The sequence below is a fragment of the Somniosus microcephalus genome, unplaced genomic scaffold (genome assembly GCF_052327205.1).
Source record: "Somniosus microcephalus isolate GS21.2 unplaced genomic scaffold, FLI_Smic_1.0 unresolved_chr1, whole genome shotgun sequence".
Lineage (NCBI taxonomy): Eukaryota > Metazoa > Chordata > Chondrichthyes > Squaliformes > Somniosidae > Somniosus > Somniosus microcephalus.
Window position 1 is genome coordinate 38,835,992 of NW_028225179.1, and position 27,082 is coordinate 38,863,073.

Below are 27,082 nucleotides of genomic sequence, written 5' to 3' on the forward strand. Positions count from 1 at the left end.
GAGTTCAGAAGAATGAGAGGCGATCTTATTGAAACATATAAGATTGTGAAGGGGCTTGATCGGGTGGATGCGGTGAGGATTTCCCAATGATGGGTGAAACTAGAACTAGGGGGCATAATCTTAGAATAAGGGGCTGCCCTTTCAAAACTGAGATGAGGAGAAACTTCTTCACTCAGAGGGTGGTAGGTCTGTGGAATTTGCTGCCCCAGAGAGCTGTGGAAGCTACATCATTAAATAAATTTAAAACAGAAATAGACAGTTTCCTAGAAGTAAGGGGAATTAGGGGTTACGGGGAGCGGGTAGGAAATCGGACATGAGTCTAGTTTCGGATCGGTCATGGCCCTGTGGGTGGCGGCGCGGGCCCAGGGGCCGTGTAGCCTGGTCTTGCTCCTACTTCTTGTGTTCTAATTCTGTGTTAGATTTCAGGAGATGCTTCTATTTCAGGAGATGGTTCTAATCACAGGGATTAGTGGAGACCTCAGGAACAGGCTGCCAGCTAGGAGTCCTTCAAGAGTAAATTGGGCCTGTTCCTGGCTGGGGTGGAGATCACCTCTTACAGAAGGTAAGTACTGCAGGAAATACAGGGACAGAATGGTCTCCTGGACGAGTTTCGATCGCCTAGATGGGTCGGAGAGGAATTTCCCAGATTTTTTTCTCCCAAATTGGCCATTGGGTTTTTTATCTGGTTTTTCGCCCCTCCCGGGAGATCACATGGATTCGGGTGGGATGGAGAGTGAAAGTAGATTTGAGGTTAGGATCAGATCAGCCATGATCTTATTGAATGGCGGAGCAGGCTCGAGGGGCCGATTGGCCTACTCCTGCTCCTATTTCTTATGTTATGTTCATTGTAACAACTCCTAATCATATGGCTGCCTGATGTGCGGGACCCAGTCCGGCTTTAAATGACTGCAGGAAACATTGGTTCTCTGTGGTGGGGTTTCGGATGCCGGAACATCCCACAAACCTTTCCCATTTCCATTTACTATAGTCTACGGCAGATTCCCCCTTCTCCTGAGTTATATTGGTTATGGCTGCCCAATTGACCGGGGCCTGTCCCATAACCTCTTCCACTGCTCGCTTGAATAACTCGTAGTTTTGGTCTGACTGTTGCGGGGTGAGATTACACTCCAGGCACCAAGTTCCGTCCCTGAAATTCATGGGCAATTGGCCCCAACGGTCATCCGAAATTTTTGCTCGCACCAACTGGTTTACATCTTTATTGTATAAACTTTGACTGATCCTCAATTCTCTCATCTTTTGCCAAAATGGGCAGTTATTCCCCCGATGTTGCAGCTGGGGTAATTTATCCACCAGCATTTGTTTTTCTGGGTTTGAAGGGCTGGTAGGTAGTTCGAATTATCTGGGGTCTTGCTGGAACTGCATGGACCGCTGGAATTTCCGGGTTGTCTCCTACCACGGGGATCATGGCGGTACTGGGAATCTCTGGGTGTCCTGGGATTACTTCAGTTTTTACCGGGGCCACTTTTACCGTGCGGTCCAGCGGATTATAGGGTGGTGGGAAATTATTTTCTTCTGGCCAAGGCAGTGGCTCCAGCCAGTCCCTTTCCTTACTATCTCCTGCTGTTTTCTCTCCTAACCCACCCCCATCTATATTACCTTTTCCCAGTGGGTTTGAGTTTCGGGACGTACTGCTGGAACTGGCTGCCGCCACCAGGTGTCCCCCTCCTCCTGGTTTGGGAGTTATAACTTCTTTCTCTTCCCTTTCTCCCTTTTCCTTCTGTTTCAACTCATTACATAGTTTCTGGTAACAAGCCAAAACTACCATTCCCCCTTTCCCCTCTTTGTCTTTGGATTGTCCTCTCCACCAAGCTCTTTGCCTCTCTGTACCATCTTCAGGATCCCATCCTTTTTCATATTTTCGCTAAGTGCTCGATTCTTGTCCGCTAAATAGCGGGTGACGGAGCCGGGATCTCCCCAAGGGGACGGTCCCTTCTCCTGTATCTCTGCATTCCCGTTTGGCATTCTAGATAGCTTCCGACTTACTTCTCGATGGTTCTTATATTACCCTGTCACTCACTCACTCACACACACTTATTTTGCGCACACTCACTCATCACTGGGTCACGATCCTGTGGTGTTTTGTTCCCTACACCTACTTGGTCCTGGCCGTCACGTGGGACTACGTCCTCTTAATTCGGGCTCAGGCTAGGCGTTTAGGATAGACAACCACCCTTGTCCGTTTTGGTCACCCCGTGACTCCCAAGGATCCACTATTCGTAGGAGTTACCGCCCACTTAACCACCCCTTTACCCTAGAGGCCTTGCTGTCTTAACGGCTCTGAGGATTCGCCGCCTCCAGGCTCACTAGACCGCACCCCCTTTCTCGAGTCTGTCTCTGCCAACTTTAGTTCTTTTAATCACAGCCTTACCAGATCTCACAGTACGTTCTGAGCTTTCTAATTTATGGGTGGTAATTTAAAACGTACTCACCCTTCTTAGCTCGTCGTTGCTGTGGACCGGTCAGAGTCTGTGATCCTGTTCGTGACGCCAATTGTTGTATCCTGAAAAGTGGACCTGGTGTTGTGCCAGGTCGACACTTAACCCTTTCCCCCTCAGCGGACTAAGTGATATACAAAGTCGACGCTTAGCTTTGGTACAGATGACAGACTTTGAGTGAAGGATGGTTCAAAACGGTCTTTATTCACAGGCCTGGGGAGAACCTTCTGAGACCCCTCTCCGATCCGACTCCACCGATTCCCTAGCAACAATCACAGTGATACAAAAATCAAACCCCCTCCCTAGGGGCGGGGATAAAGCTTATCAGCATATACAGAGTTATAGCTAAATGGCAATTATAAACAGTGACATTTCATCTTCTTGCCGCCCACAAATCCCACATTTCTGTTATCGGTTGGTCCCGTCACCACCTGCGACTGTGGGGTCTCATCTTAATTGCTCTACAACCATCCATTTGCCCGTAGCCAGGTGGTTTTGCTTGTTACATGTTTTCTTAAGATAACAGTCCTCATTAAGGCGTGGAAAGCACAGACTTTGGCCTCATCTCGGGTTACCTCTGCAAAGCAAGCACACTCTGATTAGTCCCACCATGCTTTGAAGAATGGAACCCTGTTGTGATTTACAACAAATGAATTCTTGGGTGCATTATCTCGCGTATGTGTTGTCTCGCCTGGCCAAACAGACATCCTCCTCAATCTTCCCATGAGTTGTTCTGCAGTTTAATCTCTCAGCATTTGAAGTCACTTAATTATGTTTTAAAACTTAGCTGGGTAATTGCAATATACAGTCCGCGATATCGTTTAACTCAGTGTAGGGATTAACCCATTATCTCCACCTTGTGCGTTGGTGCTGCATTATACATATTCTAACATTAAAACTAAATTATACATATTCTAACATACAAACTAAGATACTGCCTGCCAATCTGAAAAAGACCGTTTATTCCAACACTTTGCTTTCTGTCTGCCAACCGGTTCTCTATCCAAGTCAATACCATGCCCCCAATCCCATGTGCCTTAACTTTACACGCTAATCTCTTATGCGGGACCTTATCGAAAGCCTTCTGAAAGTCCAAATACACCACATCCACTGGTTCTTCCTTATCTATTTTACCAGTTACATCCTCAAAAAATTCCAGTAGATTAGTCGAGCACAATTTACCTTTTGTAAATCAATGTTGACTTTGTCCGATCCTGTCACTGTTTTCCAAGTGCTCTGCTATTACATCATTTATAATGGACTCTAGCGTTTCCCCCACTACTGATGTCAGGCTTACTGGTCTGTAATTCCCCATTTTCTCTGTAGCACCTTTTTTGAATAGCGGGGTATCATTAGCTATCCTCCATTCCATGGGTACTGTTCCAGATTCCATTGAATGTTGGAAGATGATCAGCAATGCATCTATTATTTCTGGGGCCACTTCCTTAAGTACCCTAGGATGTAGATTATCAGGCCCTGGAGATTTATTGGCCTTCAATCCCATCAATTTCCCTAACACCATTTCCCTACAAATACTGATTTCTTTCAGTTCCTCCCTTTCATCAGACCCTATGTTCCCCGACATCTCTGGGAGGTTATTTGTGTCCTCCTTTGTGAAGACAGAAACAAAATATGTGTTTAATTGGTCTGCCATTTCTTTGTTCCCCATTATTAATTCCCCTGATTCTGATTGCATGGGACCTACGCTTGACTTCAATCTTTTTCTCTTCCCATATCTATAAAAGCTTTTACAGTCAGCTTTTATGTTCCCTGCAAGCTTACTCTCGTATTCTATTTTCCCCTTCTTAATTTATCCCTTTGTCCTCCTTTGTTGAATCCTAAACTGCTCCCAATCCTCAGGTTTACTGCTTTTTCTGGCCAATTTATATGCCCTCTCCTTGGATCTTATGCTATCCCCTAATTTCCCTTGTTAGCCACGGTTGAGTCACCTTTTTTGTTTCATTTTTATGCCAAACTGGAATGAACAAATTCTGTATTTCACGCATGCGGTCTTTGAATGTTTGCCATTGCCTATCCACCGTCAACCCTTTGAGTGACATTCCCCAATCAATCCTACGCAACTCGCGCATCAGACCTTCGTAGTTTCCTTTATTTAAGTTCAGGACCCCAGTCTCTGAGACAACTACTTCATTCTCCGTCATATTATGATTGCTCCAACCCAAGGGGCCTCGTACAACAAGATTGCTAATTTATCCTTTCTCGTTACATAATACCCAGTCTAAGATGGCCTGATCTCTGGTTGGTTCCTCGACATATTGGTCCAGGAAACCATCCCGTAAACACTCCAGGAATTCCTCCTCCACAGTCTTGTTACTAATTTGGTTAGCCCAATCTAGATGTAGATTAAAGTCACCCATGATGACTGCTGTGCCCTTATTGCACGCTTCTCTAATTTCCCTTTTAATGCCATCCACAACCTCCGCATTACTGTATGGAGGTCTATACACCACTCCCACTAACGTTTTCTGCCCCTTGGTATTTGTCAGTTCTACCCATACAGATTCCACATCATCAGAGCAAATATCCTTCCTTACAATTGTGTAAATCCCTCTTTAACCAGCAATGCTACCCCACCTCACTTTCCTTTTTGCCTAGCTTTCCTGAATATTGAATACCCCTGGATGTTGTGTTCCCAGCATTGGCCACCCTGTAGCCATGTTTTTGTAATCCCAATCAAATCATATTCGTTTACCTCTATTTGCACAGCAAATTCATCCACCTTATTATGAAACTCACTGACAGACTGAGTACATCATAATCCACCGCCAGAGACACTGTGAACTGTAAAACGCTCCCACTGACCTCAGGAATATTAATACTCTGACAGAGACCACAGGTTAATATTAAGACACTCACTGAGACACTATGTACATCATAATCTACCATCAGAGACACATAGTGAACTGTAAAACACTCCCATTGACCTCAGGGATATTAACACGCTGACAGAGACCCCAGGTTAATATCACATTCACTGACACACTCTGTCCTTATGTTTATACTGCCAAATGCTGACAGTAATCAATAACACACTCTCACAGACCCTTGGCTCATATTTGCAATGAGAGGGAGAGAAAACCTCATACATATTAACACAGTCCCGGTATAAATATTAACTGAATCACAGAATGCCTGGCATAAAATAAAACATTACTAAAGACAGTCTTTGTGCAATAAAATTCTGCTACAAATCCACAATAAATATTAACACACGTTTAGAGACACATTGTTCATAGTGACTCTGTCATGGATTCCCTGTGGGAAAATCTTGTTCACTCTCTCTACTTTCCCCTCATTCTCTCTCACTTATTCTATTTGCAGTATGTACTGGAGCTGACACTGAGACACACACGGGCTATACAGTGCCAGACAGGAGTGAAGTGTTCCCTTTTACCCGCTGTGTGCTGTACATGTACTGGAGCTGACACTGAGACACACATCTGCCGTACAGTACCAGACGGGTGTGAATTGTTCCCTTTTATCTGCTGTGTACTGTACATATACTGGAGCTGACACTGAGACACACACGGGCCGTACAGTGCCAGACGGGAGTGAAGCGTTCCTTTACCTGCTGTGTACTGTACATGTACAGGAGCTGACACTGAGACACACACGGGCCGTACAGTACCAGACAGGAGTGAAGCGTTCCCTTTTATCTGCTGTTTGCTGTACATATACAGGAGCTGATACTGAGACACACATGGGCCATATAGTACCAGATAGGAGTGAATTGTTCCTTTTACAAGCTGTGTACTGTATATCATAGAGTCCATCGGCACAGAAGGAGGCCATTCGGCCCATCGAGTCCATGCCGACTCGCTGTAGAGCAATCCAGTCAGTCCAATTGCCCCACTCTATCCCTGCAGCCCTGCAAGTTTATTTCCCTCAAGTGCTTATCCAACCTCCCTTTGAAAACATTGAGTGTCTCCGCTTCCACCACTTCCATCGGCAGTGAATTCCAGTTCATCACCACTCACTGTGTAAAAAGATTTTTCCTCACATTTCCCCCTGTATCAAAAGCTTAAATCTGTGTCCCCCTCGTCCTTGTACCATCAACCAGTGGGAACAGCCTTTCCCCGTCTAGCCTTTCCAAACCCGTCATAATCTTGTACACCTTGTACATCTCTATCAAATCACCACAAGGGAAGAAGATGTTACCATGTGTGGCGAGTCCAAAACTAGGGGTGATCAGTGTTATCCGCCCCTGCTATTGGCTGAAGACAGCTGATTGACAGCGCAGCCACCAATCGGGGCCCGGCGCAGCGACCCACGCCCCACCCATTTTCGCAGTCGGAGGCGGGGTCGCGCTGCTCTGGATTTGAATCCCGCGGCCGTTAAACCGCCTCAGCGGTAGTGACGTCATGTAACCTGGCAACGCGGGCTTTGTGACGTCAGCAGCCCAGCAACGGGGGCCCTCCCTACCCCTGGTGCCAGGTTACTGACGTCACACAGCCCCCGTTGCCGGGTTATTGAGGTCAGATTTGTACTACACTAGGCCGTAAATCGGTAGACTGCCTGTTATGTCCCGAGCAAGTGCCTTCAAAAGCCTCTTGAACCCTTTCTCTCCGTCACTGATTTCAATCCACCTACAACCTTAACCCGTGTGTGTGTGTGTTTCACCGTGTCTGTCCCTCAATATACAGACACACAAAACCCTGCCTATCAATCTGAGTCTTGAATTTTTCCAGCTCCAGCCTCAACAGCTTTTTGGGGAGAGAATTCCCGATTTCTACTGCCCTTTGTGTGAGGAAGTGCTTCCTGATATCACACCTGATCGGCCTAGCTTTAATTTTAAGGTTTTGCCCCTTGTTCTGGACTCTCCCACCGGATGAAATAGTATTTCTCGATCATCTTAAACACCTCAGTGATATCACCCTTAATTTTCTATATTCAAGGAAGTAAAAGACTAGTCTATGCCACCTGTCCTCATCATTTAACCCTTTCAGCCCGGGTATCATTGTGGTGAATCTGTGCCGAACCCCCGCCAAAGCTAATACATCATTCTTGAGGTACGAGGTCCGGAATGCAATGGGTTCTTCCCTTGCATGTTTTAGTATACTCTGATGTAATTCATCCGGTCCTGAGGATTTATCATCTCTAAGTATTACTAGTTTATAAATTCAGGAACAGAAATGGTATGGAGTGGGATGGGGGACAGAGTAACAGTGGCAAAGCAGAGGGAGCTCTGTATTGTACCTGCCCTTGCAGTGCTCGATGCTCCAGGGTGGATAAAGGGGAACCAGTAGATGTAATGTATTTGGATTTCCAGAAGGCATTCGATAAAGAGCCGCATAAAAGGTTACTACACAAGATAAGAGCTCACGGTGTTGTGGGTACAGGAAACTTTTTTTTATCCGGGACCGACGTGGTGCCGGTTCATCAAAAATTCCGGATAACCGAGAGCTATAGTAAAAGATACGGAGAGCTGAGAGCTCCGTATAAAGCAACAAACCCTGTTGCTTAGCAACAGGTGCAGAACAATGGCCACAAGTTCCAAGCATCTCTGTAGCTTAGCAACAGCTGCAGCCACACCCAATTGCACAGCAACAGATCGAGGAAGGCAAGTAATATGAAGTAAAACTTACCTGAACCTGCTCCAGAATTTTGCCGGTTAACCGAGATTTCCGGTTATTTAGGTGCCGGTAAATCAAAAGTTTCCTGTAATATATTAGATTGGATAGGGGATTGTTTTCTGTTCGTTAACCAGAGTCGGAATAAATTGGTCATTTTCAGGTTGGCAAACTGTAACTAGTGGGGTGCCACAGGGATCAGTGCTGGGGCCTCAACTATTTACAATCTATTAATGACTTGGATGTACTGTAGCCAAATTTGCTGACAATACAAAGATAGGTGGGAAAGCAAGTTGTGAGGAGTACACAGAGTCTGCAAAGGGATATAGATAGGTTAAGTGAGTGGGCAAAAATTTGGCAGATGGAGTATAATGTGAGAAAATGTGAGGTTATTCACTTTGGTAGGAAGAGTAAAAGAGCAAAATCTTATTTAAGTGGAGAGACTATAGAATGCTGCGGTACAGAGGGATCTGGGAGTCCTCGTCCATGAAACACAAAAAGTTAGCATGTAGGTACAGCAAGTAATTAGGAAGGCAAATGGAATATTGGCCTTTATTGCAGGGGGATGAGTATAAAAGTAGGGAAGTTTTGCTACAACTGTACAGGGCGTTGGTGAGACCACACCTGGAGTACTGCGAACAGTTTGGGTCACCTTATTTAAGGAAGGATATACTTGCATTGGAGGCAGTTCAGAGACGGTTCAGGAGGTTGTTTCTGGAGATGAAGGGGTTGTCTTATGAAGAAAGGTCGAGCAGGTTGGGCCTATACTCATTGGAGTTTAGGAGAATGAGAGGTGATCTGATTGAAACATAATATTCTGAGGGAGCTTGACAGGGTAGATGCAGGGAGGATGTTTCCTCTCATGGGGGAATCCAGAAATAGGGGGCATAGTTTCACAATAAGGGGTTGCCCATTTAAAACGGAGATGAGGAGAAATTTCTTCTCAGGGTTGTGAATCTTTGGAATTCTCTACCCCAGAGAGAGCTGTGGAGACTGTCATTGAATATATTCAAGGCGGAGATAGACAGATTTTTGAAAAACAGGGGAATCAAGGGTTATGGGGAAACGGCCGGAAAGTGGAGTTGAGGCCAAAATCAGATCAGCCATGACCTTGTTGAATGGCGGAGCAGGTTCGAGGGGCCGAATGGCCAACTCCTGCTCCTATTTCTTATGCTGGTACTCTATAAAGTGGAAGTAGAAACAGGAGAAGGCATTCCGCTCCTCGAGCCTGTTTCCCCCATTCAATGAGATCATGGCAGTTCTGTATCTTAACTGCATCCACCTGCCTTGGCTCAGTATCCTTTTATACCCTTGCCTGGCAAAAATCTACCACTCTCAGAATTAAAATTATTAATTGCGCTTGTATTTGCTTTTTGTTTGAGAGAATTCCACACTTCTACCACCCTTTGTGTGAAGAAGTGTTTCCTAACTTCTCCTGAATGGCCTGGATTTGATTTTAAGACTATGTCCCCTTGTCCCAGACTCCTCCACCAGTGGAAATAGTTTCTCTCTATCTACCTTAACAATTCCTTTCAACATCCTAAAAACCTGCATCAAATTAAATCACCCCTTAACCTTCTATATTCTAGGGAATATGTAATCTCTCCCATAATGTAACCCTTGGAGCCCTGGTAACATTCTGGTCTATCTGTGCTGCACTCCCTCCAAGGCCAGTATATCCTTCCTGAGGTGCGGTCCCAGAACTGAATGCAATTCTCCAGATGGGGTCTTTCCAGAACTCTCTACAGCTGAAGCACCAACATTCCATTAGCCTCTTTAATTATTTTTGTACCCGTCCACGAGCTTTTACTGATTTAAGTACTTGGAGCCCTAAATCTCTCTGCTCATCCACAGCTCCCAGCTTCTCGCCAGTTAGAGAGGTGTATGTGTCTGTGTGTGTGTCAATCTGTGTGGCTGTGTATGCGGTTGTCTGCATATATTGTGATCTATATGTGTACATGCTTGTGTATGTGCTTCTGTGGGCATGTCTCTACATGAGTGTGTCTGCATGTCTGTGGATGTGTGTCTATGTACATGTGGGTCTACGTTTGTGTCTGTGATGTTGTCTGAGCCACCATCCCTTTGCTCTGTTTCTTTCTAAATACGGTTCCATACCAATGTGTTTGGGCCATTCACCTCCACAGAAAGTGCAGAATTTTTTGTTTCAATTGGTGCATTCTCATTAATTTGATTCTGGTATTTAACAACAACAAACAACTCCTGCAAACGCACAGCAACTGAATCTCTATTTGGAATAGTTCACCAGTCACGGCGACTGCTCCAGAGCAACATAGGAACAGGATTAGGCAATTGAGCCCCTCGAACCTGTTCCGCAATTCAATGAGATCATGGCTGATCTGCACGTTGGCCCATATCCTTTAATACCTTTAGTTAACAAAAAGCTATCAATCTCTGATTTTAAATTAACAATTGATCTAGCATCACTTGCCATTTGCAGATGAAAGTTCCAAACTTCTACCTCCCATTGTGTGTAAAAGTGTTTCCTAATTTCACTCCTGAAAGGTCTGGCTCAAATTTTTAGACTATGCCCCCTAGTCCTAGAATTCCCAACCAGTGGAAATAGTTTCTCTCTCTCTACCCTATCTAGTCCCCATAATATCTTGAAAACTTCAATCAGATCACCCCATAAACTTCTAAATTCTAGGGATTATAACCCTAGTTTGTGTAATCTCTCCTCGGAACAACCCCTGTAGTCCGGGTATCATTCTGGTAAACCTACGCTGCACTCCCTCCAAGGCCAGTATATCCATCCTAAGGTGTGGTGCCCAGAACTGCTCACTGTACTCCAGGTGTGGTCTAACCGGGGTTTTGTATAGCTGCAGCATAACCTCTACCCCTCTGTACTCTGGTCCACTAGACATAAAAGCCAGCATTCCATTAGCCTTTTTGATTATTTTCTGCACCTGTTCATGACATTTTAATGATCTATGTACCTGGACCCCCAAGTCTCTTTGGACCGCCACTATTTTTGAGCTTTTCACAATTTAGAACGTACCCTGTTGTATCCTTTTTAGGTCCAAAGTGGATGACTTCACATTTGCCTACATTGAAATCCATTTGCCACAGTTTTACCCATTCACATAATCTATCAATATCACTTTGTAATGTTATGCTTTCATCTACACTGCCTACAATGCAGCCTATCTTTGTGTCATCGCAAATTTAGATATATGACTTTCTATGCCATCATCTAAGTCGTTACTAAATACTGTGAATAGTTGAGGCCCCAACACAGATCCCTGTGGGACACCACAGTCACATCCTGCCAATTTGAGTACGTATCCATTATCCCTACTCTCTGCCTCCTGCAGCTCAGCTAATTTCCTAACTAGGTCAATAATTTGCAATGAATTCCTACTATCACCAAATTCTTCCACTCTGCTTGTGTGAAAGATCCAGTGATGGATTCCCACCAGCCCGAGCTCTCCACGTTCTCACTGAATGAAACCTTCCTTCACGGGAAGCAGGCTCTGTTTGATTGTTTAGGTCCCGTAACCCCTGACCCTGTCTTACTGCTGTCAGAATAATGGGCTGTACTCAGAAATAAAACTTACTGCATTGATCACCGCTTCACATCCGTGTCTTGTTTCTCTTTAGGATCAGTGTGTCCGAGGACAAGGTGTTCGGGGTGGATTGAGGCTGGGTGTAGATTTGGAAATCGCAGGAAATGGGAGGGGGAAACCGCTGCAGGGAATCTCTGCAAGTGCCTAAACACATTCAGGAAGGTACTGAGATAAAACGGGTGTCCCAGAGTTTCAGCACTCTGACCGATTGGATTCAGGATATCTCACTTACAGAATCATAGAATGATCCAGCACAGAAGGAAGCCCTTCGGCCGATTGACGCTGCACCGGCTCTTTCACAGAGTAATCCAGTTAGTCCCCCTCCCCCGCTCTGTCCCCATATCACGACAATTATTTCTCCTTCACGTATTTAGCCAATTCCATTTTGATGGCTATTCCTGAATCTGTATCCAGCACCCTATCAGTCAGTCATTGCAAATTATAACCACTCGTTGCATAAACACATTTTTCCTCATGTCACCTCTGATTCTATTGACAATCACATTAAATCTCTCGTTATCGACGCTTCAGCCATTAGAGAGAGATTCTCATTATTGACTCTCTGAACCCTTCATGATTTTAAACTCCTATCAAATCTCTACTTGGCCTTCCCCGCTCCAAGGAGAAAACCCCATCTTCTCCAGTCTATCCATGTAACAGTAATCCCTCATCCCTGAAACCATTCTAGTAAATCTCTTCTGTACCCTCTCCAAAACATTCTCATCCATCCTAAAGTGTAGAGCCCAGAATTGGACACAACACTCCAGCTGGGACCGCACTAGTGTTTTATATCGGTTTAACACATTGTTCTGACTGTTGTTAACCTGTCCTCCCCCCAAAAGTTTGTGCACAAACAACCCCAGGTCTCGTTCTCGCACCCCCTTTAAAATTGGAACATTCAGATTGTGTTGTCTCTCCTCATTCCTCCGACCAATCTGTATCACCTCACACTTTCTGTGTTGAACTTCGTCCACTATTCCAGCCTGTCTATGTTGTCTTGAAGTTTATTACCATCTTCCTCACTCTTTACTGCACTTCCACATTTCGTGTCATCTGTACATTTCTAAATTCTGCTCTGTATCCCCAAGTTCATGGGTTTCCTCAGGCAGACTGAAATGAGACATAATCTACATTAGACCCACAGACACTATCTAACCCGTGCTGTACCTGCCCAGGGAATTTTCGATGGGACATTGTAGAAGGAGTTTTAGTCTTCGGCTAACCAGTGCTGTACCTGCCCTGAGAGTGTTTGATGGGACAGTGTAGAGGGAGCAATACTCTGCATCTAACCTGAGCTGTACCTGCCCTGAGCGTGTTTAATGGGACAGTGTAGACTGAGCTTTACTCTGTTTCTGTCCTGCACTGCACCTGCGCTGGGAGTGTTTGATGGGACAATGTCGAGGGAGCTTTACTCTCTATATAACCCGTGCTGTAACTTCCCTGAGATTGTTTGATGGGGAAGGTATAGAGGGAGCTTTACTCTGTATCTAACCTGTGCTTTACCTGCCCTGGGAGGTTTTGATAGGGACAGTGTAGAGTGAGCTTTATTCTGTATCTAACCCGTGCTGTACTTGCCCTGAGTGATTAATGGGACAGTGTCGACTGAGTTTTACTCTGTTTCTGTCCTGTGCTTTACCTGCCCTGGGAGTGTTTGATGGGACAGTGTAGAGGGAGCCTTACCCTGTAACTAACCCAAGTAGTGCCTGCCCTGAGAGTTTTTGATAGGGACAGTGTAGAGGGAACATTACTCTGTATCTAACCCGTGCTGTACCTACCCTGGGAGTGTTTGATGGGATGCTGCAGAGGGGGCTTTACTCTGTATCTAACCTGTGCTGTACCTGCCCTGGGAGAGTTTGATGGGACAGTGTAGAGTGAGCTTTACTCTGTATCTAACCCGTGCTGTACCTGTCCTTGGAGTGTTTGATGGGACAGTGCAGAGGGAGCTATTCTGTGCAACTAACCCGTGCTGTACCTGCCCTGAGAGTTTTTGATAGGGACAGTGAAGACTGAGCTTTACTCTGTTTCTGTCCTGCACTGCACCTGCCTTGGGAGTGTTTGATGGGACAGTGTAGAGGAAGCTTTACTCTGTATCTAACCCATGCTGTACCTACCCTGGGAGTGTTTGATGGGGACAGTGTAGAGGGCACATTACTTTGTAGCTAACCTGTGCTGTACCTACCCTGGGAGTGTTTGATGGGATGCTGCAGAGTGAGCTTTACTCTGTATCTTATCCGTGCTGAACCTGCCCTGAATTTTTTTGATGGGGCAGTTTGAGTGATCTTTACTCAGTTTCTGTCTTGTGCTGTACCTCCACTGGGAGTGATTGATGTGACAATGTAGAGTCAACTTTACTCTCTATATCTGTCCTGTGCTGTACCTGCCCTGGGAGTGTTTGATGGGGACCGTGTCGAGGGAGATTTACTCTGTATCTCTCCCGTGCTGTACCTGCCCTGGGAGTGTTTGATGGGGCAGTGTAAATGGAGTTTGACCGGGGACCCATGTGAAGCTGGCAGTATAACTCAGATCTGCTGGATAACCCTGCTCTGAAGTCAGTGCCTGTCTCAAAACCTGTACTGACTGAACAAAATCTCATTGCTTTAAAGTTAGTGATTATAACCTGACATCGATATGATATGATAGAGTAAGAAAACTTCGAGAAATATTAAACTGAACAGAGAAGGAGCGATTAAAAAAAAAAAAATCTCTTTCCGTCTCTCTGCCTCTTTCTCTCTTACTATGCCTCATTCCGGCGCGCTCTCGCGCTCTCTCATCTTTCTCTCTGCCTCGCTGTCCTTTATTCTTTCAGCCTTTCTCTTCACTTCCGCTTGGCCCCTCTTTTTGCCTCTCTCTGTCTCCCTTCCCTTCTCTGTCTCCCTTCCCCTCTCTCCCTACCCCCTCACTCTCCCTCCCCTCTCTCTCCCTCAGACCCCCCTCCCCTCCCGTCTGTCAGTTTCTACCTTCTCAGTCAAGATTCCTCACCTAACTGCGCTCTCTGAACACAACCACTTTATCACTGAGCCCAGCCTGTGCTCTGAACACATTGCATGAGCTGGTCACAGCTTCTTCACCCCCCAGTTTTAAAATGTGCTTTCCAGGATGTGTCCGGTCCCAGCAGGGGCTTGGAGTCCTGCAAGATTTCGCTGTTAATCTAGAGGGAAGCTTGCTTTTTATTCTAACCTCTGCTGCACCTCTTCCGCCACATCTCATTCATCCCCATTCCTGAATTCATTTTTTTACATTTCATCGTCCACTGACATCTCCGCCCACCTATGTACACATTGCCTCCGATGTGCTCCTCTCTGTAAATCTACTGGGCCTTGTTTTTCAAGATTTTTGTCAGCCTGCCTCTGTAATTGAAGCAGTTTGGTCATTTTGTAAGTTTATCTGCAATGTTTCAATAATTGGCAAGCGATTTCTGCTGATGATCTGAGCGTAGTTCCATAGGACACAGATGCCTCAGGAGAGCAGGGATCCAAACCAGGTTAACATGACACTGAAAATGTTATTCTACAGTCCAGCTAACAGTGGAAGGGAATTGGAGGGAAAAAATGTCAGTATATCTATAAAATAAGTCAAATACAAATCCTAATCATGGGAGATTTCAACAACACCAAATAATCTGGCAAGGAGAGGTAGGGAAAGGGGAAAAGGGAATGGAGAATTTACAGTGTGTTCAGGACTCCTTTCTTACCCAGTACGTAAGAAGCCCAACAAGAGAGGAATCAGTGATGGATCTATAATGGGAAATGAACCAGAGCACATAAGAGACAGACAGAGAGATAGAACAGCAGTGGGAAATACTTACAAAGGTGATCAATTGAGTTCAGGAGGAAGATATTCCACTAAAATAAACAAGAATAAACTAGCCAATAATGAAACACCATGGATAAGGGCAAAATTTAAACAAAAGGAAAGGCAGACACTGAGTACAGTGACAATAAAGGAGAGGATGAGAAAAGGAGTAGGGCGAGGTTGGGAAAGAAGCAAAAAAACAATTAGGAAGGCGAAAAGGAACTGCGACATTAAATTATCAAGTAATATGCCAAGAAATAGTAAAAAGTAATCTACAGACCCACAAAAGAAAAGGTAAAACAAGATAGGGTCATGGCCACTAAAGGATGCAGAAGATAAACTCGCAGGTAATGACAGCAAAATGGCAGAAATATTGGAGAATTACTTTGCCTCAGTTTTTAACCAGGTCGACTAACAAGGTGGATATGACATTGCAAGAGGAGATCAAAAAAGATACCAAGACCTTTAAAATTGAAAGGGGAAAATAACTGATAAACTAGTAAAAGTTAGAGATGATAAAGCGGCGGGTCTGGATGTGTTAATTCACACATACTGAACGAAGCAAGGAAGAGATAGCAGCGGCACTAATATATTTACTCAGAATTGTTGGTACAATATCAAAATTTGTGGATGACACCAAATTTGGGATTGTAATCAATACTGAGGAGGATTGTGACAATACAAGATGTTAATAAACTTGGGTGATGGGCGTGTGAAGGGCAAATTAATTTCAATACAGATAGGTGTGAGGTGGTGCATTTCCTTGGAAAGTAAGTGTCTAAATGGGGTAGAGGAGCAAAGGGATCTGGAGGAACAGCAGTACAAATCGTTAAAAGCAAGCTAATAAGGCCATGGAAATGCAAACAAAGCATTGGAGTTCATTTCTAGAGTAAGAGAATTGCAAAGCAGAGAAGTTATGTTAAACTTATATAGAACCTTGGTTAGACCCCACTTGGAGTACTGTGTACAGTTCTGGTCTCCATATTACAGTAAGGGTATAGAGTCACTGGAGAAGGTGCAAAAAAGATTTTCAAGCATTATACCGTAACTGAGAGGTTCTTAGTATTCTGAATGACTGAATAGGCTGGGGCTCTTTCTCTAGAAAAGGGAAGGCTGAGCGATGATCTAATAGAGACCTTTATAATTCTGAAGGGGTTTGATGGGGTAGATATAGAGATGTTACTACTTTTGGGGAGTCCAAAATCAGGGGTCATAAATATAAGATAGTTACTAATAAATCCAATAAGAAATTCAGGAGAAACTTCTTCACCCAGAGAGTGGTTAGAATGTAGAGCTTGCTGGCACATGGAGTAGTTGAGGTGAATAGCAGAGTGTCTTTAAGGGGAAGCTAGATAAGTACACGAGAGAGAAAGGTATAGAAGGATATGATAGGGTGAGGTGAAGTAAGGTGGGTGGAGACTCGTGTGGAACATAAACACCGGCATGGACCTGGTGGACTGAATGGCCTGTTTCTGTGCTGTAAATTCTATGTAATTCTGTAGTGAATTCTGAACAGACACGGTACAACACTCGAAACAATCATCAGCAAGGCCTGGGTGTCACAGAGAGCCAAAGCTCTGACCTTTCACCCCTACCGATCTGAAGGTCTTGTGTAACATGAATGTGGGGAGTTCAAACACTGTCCTTGGTGAGAGGTCAGATTTGTACCACACTCGGCCCTAAGTTGGCAGACTGGCTGTTTCATGCCAAACACGTCCCTTCAGAAGCCTGTTTAAAACCTCTCACTCCGTCACTGATTTCAATCCACCTACAACCTTAACCCTCTCCCTCCTGCTCAGTCTGTGTGTGTGCCTATCTGGACGTGCGTGTGTTCTGTCTGTCTGTACGTGTATGCATGTCAGTGTCTGTTCATGTTTTTGTGTGTGTGTTTCTTGGCACCATGTGCAGATCCCGCATCTATATTACCCTCTACATTCCGCACAGTGCCAGTTTCTGAGCTGGTGTCTGAGTGTCTGATGCAGTGACGTGTGGTGGGCCATCTTCTTCTTCTCCACTTTCCTCCATTATTTCGGGGACAGGCTACGTGGGTGGCAGATCTTGGTCATCTGAAAGCAGAAAGGCACAAGTGTCAGGTTATGATGAGGGGAGGGGGGAAAGCAAGATATCCATGCATGTAGCATCAGCAGCTTGTAAGTGAGAAGAGCTTGTGGGATGAGGGGATGTGGGATATGAGAAGGAGGATTAGGAATGAGCAGAGCGTTATTGCCCCCAAGGGCTTCAACTTCCCCGTTTTCGCGGCTTCGGTGACTGCCCCTCCAACCATGTCGAGCACTGTCTCCTCCAGTTGGCAAAGGTCTGTAAAGCGGTTTGGCCGCTTCCCGTCTGCCGTTGCTCGCGGCGGTTGTGAGCTACCTTGGCCTGCAAGAAAAAGGGAAGTGTGTCAGTGAGTGCAGTGAGTGTTTGGGTGATGTGCCTGCCTTAGTTGAATAGCTCTTAGTATGTGCAAGGTGTGAGATGTGGCTGTGAGTGTTGCAGCAGTGGTAAGGTTGTGAGGGTGAAAGGAAGCTATGATTGTGAGGTCTGTGTGGTGAAAGGTAGGTGAATGATTGGGGTGTGGTATATTGAGCAGTGTCTGAGGCTTGTGGTGCAGATGCTGGGATATGACATTTGCTGAAGCCTTCACTCACCTTGACCTGCCGTGTGAGGTCGTTAAACTTCTTGCGGCACTGGATCCATGTCCGCGGGACGACACTAATGACCGTGACATGATACTGTTGGCCGTGATGTACCAGCTATCTCCTGCCACAGCCTTCTCGAAGTGTGCACTGATGGCTTCCTCATGGATCTATAAAGGGTGATGAACCAGAGCAGATAAGAGAAGTGAGCTTCGGTGAAAATCTAGACAATATCAATCTCAACATAATAAGGTTTATGATTTGAGAAAGACAAAAATAATCATTTGGAAAAAGCTGATTGAGGTGATGTAAATGGAGCTAGTGAAGATAAATTGGAACGGAAGAGACAGAAAAAGAGAGAGAGCAGCAGTGGGAAATATATAAAAGGGTGATCAGTAGAGTTCAGGAGGAATATATTCCACTAAAATAAACAATAAACTAGCCAATAATGAAGCACCATGGATGAATAAAGAGATGAGGGCAAAATTGAAACTAAAGAAAAAGGCAGAGACTGAGTACAGTGACAATAAAGGAAAGGATGACAAAAGGGAATAGGAAGAGATTGGGAAAGAAGTAAAAAAAAAACAATTAGGAAGGCGAAAAGGAATTGCGACATTAAATTATCAAGTAATATAAAAAGAAATAGTAAATAGTAAAATCTACAGACACAAAACAAAAGGTAAAACAGGATAGGGACAGAGCCACTAAAGGATGCACAAGATAAACTCGCAGGTAATGACAGCGAAATGGCAGAAAATGCCTCAGTTTTTAAACTGGCTGACTAACGAGGTGGATATGACCTTGCAAGAGGAGATCAAAAAAGATATCAAGACCGTTAAAATTGAAAGGGGAAAATAACTGATAAACTAGCAAAAGTTAGAGAGGATAAAATCGCAGGTCTGGATGTGTTAATTCACACAGACTAAATGGAGCAAGGGAAGAGATAGCAGAGGCACTAATATATTTACTCGGAATTGTTGGTACAGTTTCAAAATTTGTGGATGATGTCAAATTTGGGATTTTAATCAATATTGAAGAGGATTGTGACAATACAAGATGTTAAACTTGGATGATGGGTGTGTAAATGGCAAATTAATTTCAATATAGATCGGTATGAGGTGGTGAATTTTGGTAGGAGGAGTAAGGAGGCTACGAGCTCCTTGGATAGCAAGTGTCTAAATGTGGTAGAGGAGCAAAGGGATCTAGGGGAACAGATGTACAAATCATTAAAAGCAGGTTAACAAGGCCATGAAAATGCAAACCAAGCACTGGGGTTCATTTCTAGAGTAAGAGAATTGCAAAGCAGAGAAGTTATATTAAACGTGTACAGACTTTGGTTAGACCACACTTGGAGCACTGTGTACAGTTCTGGTCTCCAAATTACGAAAAGTATATCGAGACACTGGAGAAGGTGCAAAATAGGATTGACGAGAATTATACCAGAACTGAGAGGTTCTAAGTATCCAGAATGACTGAACATGTTGGGGCTCTTTCTCTAGAAAAGAGAAGGCTGAGCAATGTCTAATAGAGATCTTTATATTTATGAAGGGCTTTGATGGGGTAGATGTAGAGAAGATGATCCCACTTTAGGGAGTCCCAAACTAGGGATCATAAACATAAGATGGTCATTAATAATTGCAATAATGAACTCGGGAGAAACCTCTTTACCCAGAGAGTGGTTAGAATGTAAAGCTTGCTGGCAAATGGAGTAGTTGAGGTGAATAGCAGACTGCCTTTAAGGGGCAACCAGATAGGTATATGATGGAGAAAGGAATAGAAGGATATGATGGTAGGATGAGGTGAAGTAAGGGGGGAGGAGGTTGGTGTGGAGCATAAACACCGGCATGGACCTGTTGGACTGAATGGCCTGTTTCTGCGCTGTAAATACTATGTAATTCTATCGTGAATTCTGAATAGACACAGTACAGCTCTCGAAACAAACTTCAGCGAGAGGCTAGGTGTCACAGAGGGTCAAAACTCTGACCTTTCTCCCCTACCGATCTGAAGGTTTTGTGTAAAATGAATGTAGGGAGTTCAAACACAGTCCTTGGTGAGCGGTCAGATTTGTACCACACTGGGCCCTAAATCGACAGACTGGCTGTTACGTGCCGAGCAAGTGTCTTTAAAAGCCTGTTTAAAACCTCTCTCTCCGTCACTGATCTCAATCCACCTACAACCGTAACCCTTTCCCTCCTGCTCTGTGTGTGTGTCTGTATGTATGTGCGTGTTATCAGTCTGTCTACGTGTATGCATGGCAGTGTCTGTGTGTGTGTTTCTTGGCACCATGTGCAGATCCCGCATCTATATTACCCTCTACAGTGCCAGTTTCTGAGCTGCTGTCTGAGTGTCGGATGCAGTGACGTGTGGTGGGCCATCTTCTTCATCTCCACTTTCCTCCATTATTTCGGGGACAGGCTATGCGGGTGGCAGATTTTGGTCATCTGAAAGCGGAAAGGCACAAGAGTCAGGTTATGATGAGGGGAGGGGGGAAAGCAAGATATCCATGTATATAGCATCAGCAGCTTGTAAGTGAGAAGAGGTTGTGGGATGAGGGGATGTGGGATATGAGAAGAAGGATTAGGAATGAGCATTATTGACCCCCAGGGTTGCAACTTCCCCGTTGTTGCGGCCTCGGTGACTTCCCCTCCAATCATGTCGAGCACTGTCTCCTCCAGTTGGCAAAGGCCTGTACAGCGGTTTGGCCGCCTCCCGTCTGCCGCTGCTCACGGTGGTTGTGAGCCACCTTGGCCTGCAAGAGAAAGGGAAGTGTGTCAGTGAGTGCAGTGAGTGTTTGGAAGATGTGTCTGTCAAAGTTGAATAGCTGTCGGTGTGTGCAAAGTGTGAGATGTGGCTGTGAGTGCAGTGAGTGTTTGTGTGATGTGTCTGTCAAAGTTGAATAGCTGTCGGTGTGTGCAAGGTGTGAGATGTGTCAGTGAGTGCAGTGAGTGTTTGTGTGATGTGTCTGTCAAAGTTGAATAGCTGTCAGTGTGTGCAAGGTGTGAGATGTGTCAGTGAGTGTTGCAGCAATGGTAAGGTTGTGAGGGTGAAATGAAGCTATGATTGTGAGGTCTGAGTGGTGAAAGGTCGGTCAGAGATGGGGGTGTGATGCATTGAGCAGTGTCCGAGGCTTGTGGTGCAGATGCTGGGATATGACATTTGCTGAAGCCTTCACTCACCTTGACCTGCCGTGTGAGGTCGCTAAACTTCTTGCAGCACTGTATCCATGTCCGCGGGACAACACTATTGACCGTGACATGATACTGTTGACCGTGATGTAGCTAATGTTACCCCACTATTCAAAAAAGGTGGTAGAGAAAAAGCGGGGGATTATAGCCTGACATCGGTAGTGGGGAAAATGCTAGCGTCCATTATAAAAGATGTAATAGCAGAGCATTTGGAAAGCAGTGACGGGATCGGACAAAGTCAACATGGATTTACAAAAGGTAAATCATGCTTGACTAATCTCCTGGAATTTTTGGAGGATGTAACTGGTAAAATAGATAAGGGAGAACCAGTGGATGTGGTATACTTGGACTTTCAGAAGGCTTTCGATAAGGTCCCACATAAGAAATTAGCGTGCAAAATTAAGGCACATGGGATTGGGGGCAAGGTATTGACTTGGATAGAGAACTGGTTGGCAGACAGAAAGCAAAGAGTTGGAATAAACGGGTCGTTTTCCGAGTGGCAGGGAGTGACTAGTGGGGTACCGCAAGGATCGGTCCTAGGACCCCAGCTGTTCACAATATATATTAATGATCTGGACGAGGGAATTGGATGTAATATTTCCAAATTTGCAGATGACACAAAGCTGGGTGGGAGGCTATGCTGTGAGGAGGATGTCGTGAAACTCCAGTACGATTTGGACAGGTTGGGTGATTGGGCAGACACATGGCAAATGCACTATAATGTGGATAAATGTGAGGTTATCCACTTTGGTGGCAAAAACAGGACGGCAGATTATTATTTGAATGGCAATAGATTGGGAGAAGGGCAAGTGCAAAGAGACCTGGGTGTCCTTGTGCACCAGTCGCTGAAGGTAAGCATGCAGTTGCAGCAGGCGGTTAAGAAGGCAAATGGTATGTTGGCCTTCGTAGCACGAGGGTTCGAGTACAGGAAAAAGGATGTCTTGCTACAGTTGTACAGGGCCTTGGTGAGACCGCACCTTGAGTATTGTGTGCAGTTTTGGTCGCCTTACCTGAGGAAGGACGTTCTTGCCATGGAAGGAGTGCAGCGAAGATTCGCCAGGCTGATACCTGGGATGGCAGGAATGACGTATGAGGAGAGATTGTGTCGATTGGGCTTATACTCACTGGAGTTTAGAAGATTGAGAGGTGTAAGGATTCCGGGGGCTTCTTTTAAACTGGTTTAAGGTAATCTACCTGGCCAGCAGTCTTTTTGCTGCTGCACTCTAAACCAGTTTACAAACAGCGGTTTCGAATCGCTACCCCTCCTTTAGTTCTGAGTGGAGGAACTTATAATTAATGATATTAAAACGGAACAAGTGGTTTGGATGAGAGCAAAAATCAAGCTTTATTAACTAAAAGAAACTATAATCAAAAATATCAAACTATCCCACACGAACACAGTGAAATTGTAAAACTATATAACGGGGGTTGCAGACATTGAAAACGAGGGATACAATGGCTACAATGTTATTTAAACAATCTTAGCAATTCCCTTAAATCACCATCCCCCCTTAACTCCTGCTTGATTGCCTTGTTGAGGAGTCAGAAACTCTGCTCACATGTGGTCCAGCAAAGAGGAAGAGGAAGAGAGAGAGAGAGAGAGAGAGAGCTCACCTATGGTCCCAGGAAGTCAAGAGAGCTAAATGGCTTCAGCATCTATCTTTATACCTGGTGAGCCCCTCCCGTTCTGCCTTGCAAGGCTGTGTGCAAAATTCCCCACCCAAAAGGGTCCAATACACAAGAGAAAGCTGTGATAGGTTAACTCAAAGTGGTTGGATTGAGTTAATGTGATTTTCGGAGCTCCCTGTGCTGAAACAAAAGGGAGATACGACTGCTCTATTGTCCAGTACTGGGGTGATTTAAAATCCATTCAAATGTTAACGCTTCCCATTCATGATACAAAAGTCTCTTCTGCAGTTTAGATGTCCTCCACTCGATATACAAACAAATGCTAATAGCATTCAGTTGCTTTGTAAACAAAGCATTGACCTTTGTCTTCATCGAACCTTACTTCCAGACATACAAAGCTGCATTCCAAGCCTATTTTGTCATTCGGCCATGTGGTGCGACTGCCATTCGGCCTCGGGCGACTGTCTGTGTGGAGTTTGCACATTCTCCCCGTGTTTGCGTGGGTTTCCTCCGGGTGCTCCGGTTTCCTCCCACAGTCCAAAGATGTGCGGGTTAGGTTGATTGACTATGATAAAATTGACCCTTAGTGTTGGGGGGATTAAATACGTGGAGTTACGGGGATAGGGTGGGATATGTGTTGGTGTAGGGGTTACGGGGATCGGGTGGGATATGTGTCGGTGCAGGCTCGATGGGCCGAAATGGCCTCTATCTGCACTGTGGGGCTTCTGTGATACTTTAATCAAAAAAATGAATCTTCAGAACTGTAAATTATTGCGAATTCTTAGAGGGGATCTCATGCAAACCTACAAAATTCTGTCAGGCCTGGACAGACTAGATGCAGGAAGGATGATTCTGATGGCCGGGGAGTCCAGAACTAGGGATCACCGTCTAAGGATAAGGGGTAAGCCATTTAGGACTGCAATGAGGAGGAATTTCTTCACCAAGAGAGTGGTGAACCTGTGGAATTCTCTGCCACAGAGGGCGGTGGAGGCCAGTTCATTAAATATATTCAAGAAAGAGTTGGATATATTTCTTAAGGCTAAAGGGATCAAGGGATATGGGGAGAAGGCAGGGACAGGGTACTAACTTTGCATGATCAGCCATGATCTCATTGAATGGCGGAGCAGGCTCGAAGTGCCGAATGGGCTACTCCTGCTCCTATCTTCTATGTTTCTATGTGATGCACCCAGCTATCTCCTGCCACAGCCTTCTCGAAGTGTGCACTGATGGCTTCCTGCCACGCTGCAGGAACAGGACAGCCTGCCTCCTCTCCACTGCCACGACCAATGCCTCCAGAGCCGCATCGGAGGACCTTGTGGCTCGTTCTCTTTGCTGCTGCTGAGATTTGTGGGCCAACTGCAATTCCAACCCCTACTTCAGTGACAATGAGGTGCTGCTGCATCAAAGCACCTCCACTCTAAGTAGTGGAGAAACACTAGGCCACACATTACAGGCCATTAGACTGCACAAGATATTAGCCCACCTGTTTAGCGCTGTGATCAGCACTACAATCATGTAAATGAGCAGACAGCATGAATTCTGCGTGCTGCCTGGGCCACTCTGAACGGGGGCAGCCAAATAGCACTGGGCCACGACACCGCCCGTTTTCGGGCCATATCCAATTTCTAGGCCTAGGTTTGATGGGTTAAAAGTCCTGTTGAGAACATAAGGACATAAGAATTAGGAGTAGGAGTAGGCCATACGGCCCTTCCAGCTGGCTCCGCCTATCAAAAATACCATGGCTGATCTTTGACCTCAAATCCACTTCCCCGCCTGATTCCCATAATGTTTGTGTACCAGCTGCATCATGCCAGCTGAGCTCAGGAGTTCAGACCTGGAGTTGGGCCCAAACACACAACCTTGTCTTCTGAAAGATAGAGAACTGCCAACTGGGTCCAGCTGCCAACTGATCCACGTCACATAAAAAGGAAACGCCTTTTCCCAGGATATCTCCAGAGAGCAGAGCCACTCCCCGTGTGTGTGATTATAAATGCAGCAAACTCGGAGTCTGGATTCAGAACATTTCCACTCCAGCCGCCTGAATCTGACTCTGGAAAACATCGCAGAAGATGAAAGCTCTGCTCTTGCTTCTTGGATTCCTGGTGCTGACTCAGGCCAGCCTCACTGGAGGGGAGATCGGTGGAGGCGCCAATTGGAAGATATTAGGAGGAGGAAGAGGTAGATTTGGAGGAGTAGGAATAGGTTTTGGTTTCTAGGTTTCTCTGATCTCTCCGCAGTCAGTGTCCAGTCAGTTTTATGTTTTAAACTATTGTATTCTCTGTTTGAATGTCACAGTTTGATTAATTGAGTGAAGGTGATTGTAAGATTGTGAGGAAGTCTGAAGAATTTAACCTGAACCAGTTCCACGGGTAAATCCCCCGATTATTCAGCGGGTACCTCAGTGGGTCAAGGGAATGGCGGGTGTTTGCTGATCCAAACAGACCAGCAATAAAAGCACAAATTACTGGCCGGTGCCGAGTGGGCGGATCTCAGCCGCAGCATTGACCCGGTTAGGAGACTCTGTAATTGGCCTCAGTACCCAGGTACTGCGGAGGGGAAACTCCCAGTTGTTGCTTCCGATCACTGCTACCCGCTGCAAAGTGTGAGAGTGCAGACTCTGTGTGAGGACAGGAGCGGGAGATCCTTCAGTCCCTTTACCCACACTCACTGCCCAGTCTCACAGATGAAGAATGGTGAATTGGGAGCGATGCTGGAGGTGTGTGAGGAACCGGTCCCCAGACAAGAGTCAGCTTTTCATTACAGGAGGGCAGGGAATGGGATCAAAAAGGTTTCAAAACAGGTTTATTTAATTGGAATAATTCTGCAGCCTTCATAGAGATCGGGATGTGAGAACACGGACTAAGTAGAGGAGGCAAGCGGTGAAATGATCACTTGCCAGTAGCTGGGTGTCAGTTTGGCTCAGTTGGGAGTTGAGTGAACAAGTTGTGGGTTGATGCCCCAGTCCAGTACATACAGCCCAGCACTGGGGGAGTGCTGCACTGTTGGAGGTGTCATGTTGTGGATGAAACGTTAAACGGAGACCCTGTCTACCTGTTCATGGGGCAGGAAACATCTGGTGACATTATTTGAAGAGCTGGGAGTTCTCCCGGTGTCTTGGACCGACATCACTCTCTCATCCAACATGAGCAGAGACTCCCCATCCTGTCCAATCTCATTTGCTGTTTGTGGGACTTTGCTATGAGCTAATTGGCTGCCACGTTTCTGACAAAACAGTGTCGGCACTTCAGAAACAAGCCCTGGTCTGTGAAACTCTTTGGGCCCTTCTGGTGCCGGGAAAGGTTCTCCATCAATGTCAGATCTTTCCTCTCTGTGTCTCTGGTCTCAGATAGCGGGTGTGGTGGGCTCCTTTCTGAGGAACTCCCCTTGGGCTGCCCTTCAGGACAAAGAGTGTGTCTGCACAGGTCGGGGGAGGGGGAGAGGTGTGGAGTTTCATTAAGTATAAAAGAGTTAATGTTCATGCGTGGTCCAGAGTCAGTCTTAGTAACACTGACAGACTCAGCTTCATATTTTCTCATTGTTCTCCCTCCCTCTGTGTACAGAACCATCAATCAATTCATTCTTCATTTTGGATTTTAGTGCCCTGCACCTGGTATGGAGGAGCATGTCGTGAGGGCGGCTGTAACAGAGACGAGATGCCTTTCCCAAAAAAGTGCCCTGATATGTTACAATGCTGCTTTCTGAAATGATGAAAGATCCAGTGACGGATTCCCACCAGCCCGAGCTCTCCACGTTCTCACTGAATGAAACCTTCCTTCACGGGAAGCAGGCTCTGTTTGATTGTTTAGGTCCCGTAACCCCTGACCCTGTATTACTGCTGTCAGAATAATGGGCTGTACTCAGAAATAAAACTTACTGCATTGATCACAGCTTCACATCCGTGTCTTGTTTGTCTTCAGGGTCAATGTGTCTGAGGACAAGGTGTTCAGGGATGGGATGAGGCTAGGAGAAGATTTGGGAATCACAGGAAATGGGAAGAGGAAACCGCTGCAGGGAATCTCTGCAAGTGCGAAATAACACATTCAGAAAGGTATTGAGATAAGACAGGTGTCCCAGAGTGTCGGCACTCTGACCGTTCAGGGTTCAGGATATCTCGGTTGAACGGATTTGTTCAGGCAGAATGGAAGCGGACATACTTTGCATCAGACCCACAGACTGAGGGGACACTGCAGAGGGAAATTTACTCTGTAT

At 45.5% G+C, this 27,082-nt stretch overlaps 1 long non-coding RNA gene across 1 annotated transcript in view; it reads left to right on the forward strand.

The window, feature by feature from the left end:
• The window catches only part of LOC147094647 (uncharacterized), an 83,745-nt gene extending 56,979 nt beyond the window's left edge, over positions 1–26,766 (forward strand). The window contains exons 3-4 of the long non-coding RNA XR_015074753.1: positions 23,659–25,051; positions 26,471–26,766. This is a non-coding gene — a long non-coding RNA (uncharacterized LOC147094647). The remainder of the gene's footprint in view (positions 1–23,658; positions 25,052–26,470) is intronic.
• Positions 26,767–27,082: the final 316 nt, after the last annotated feature.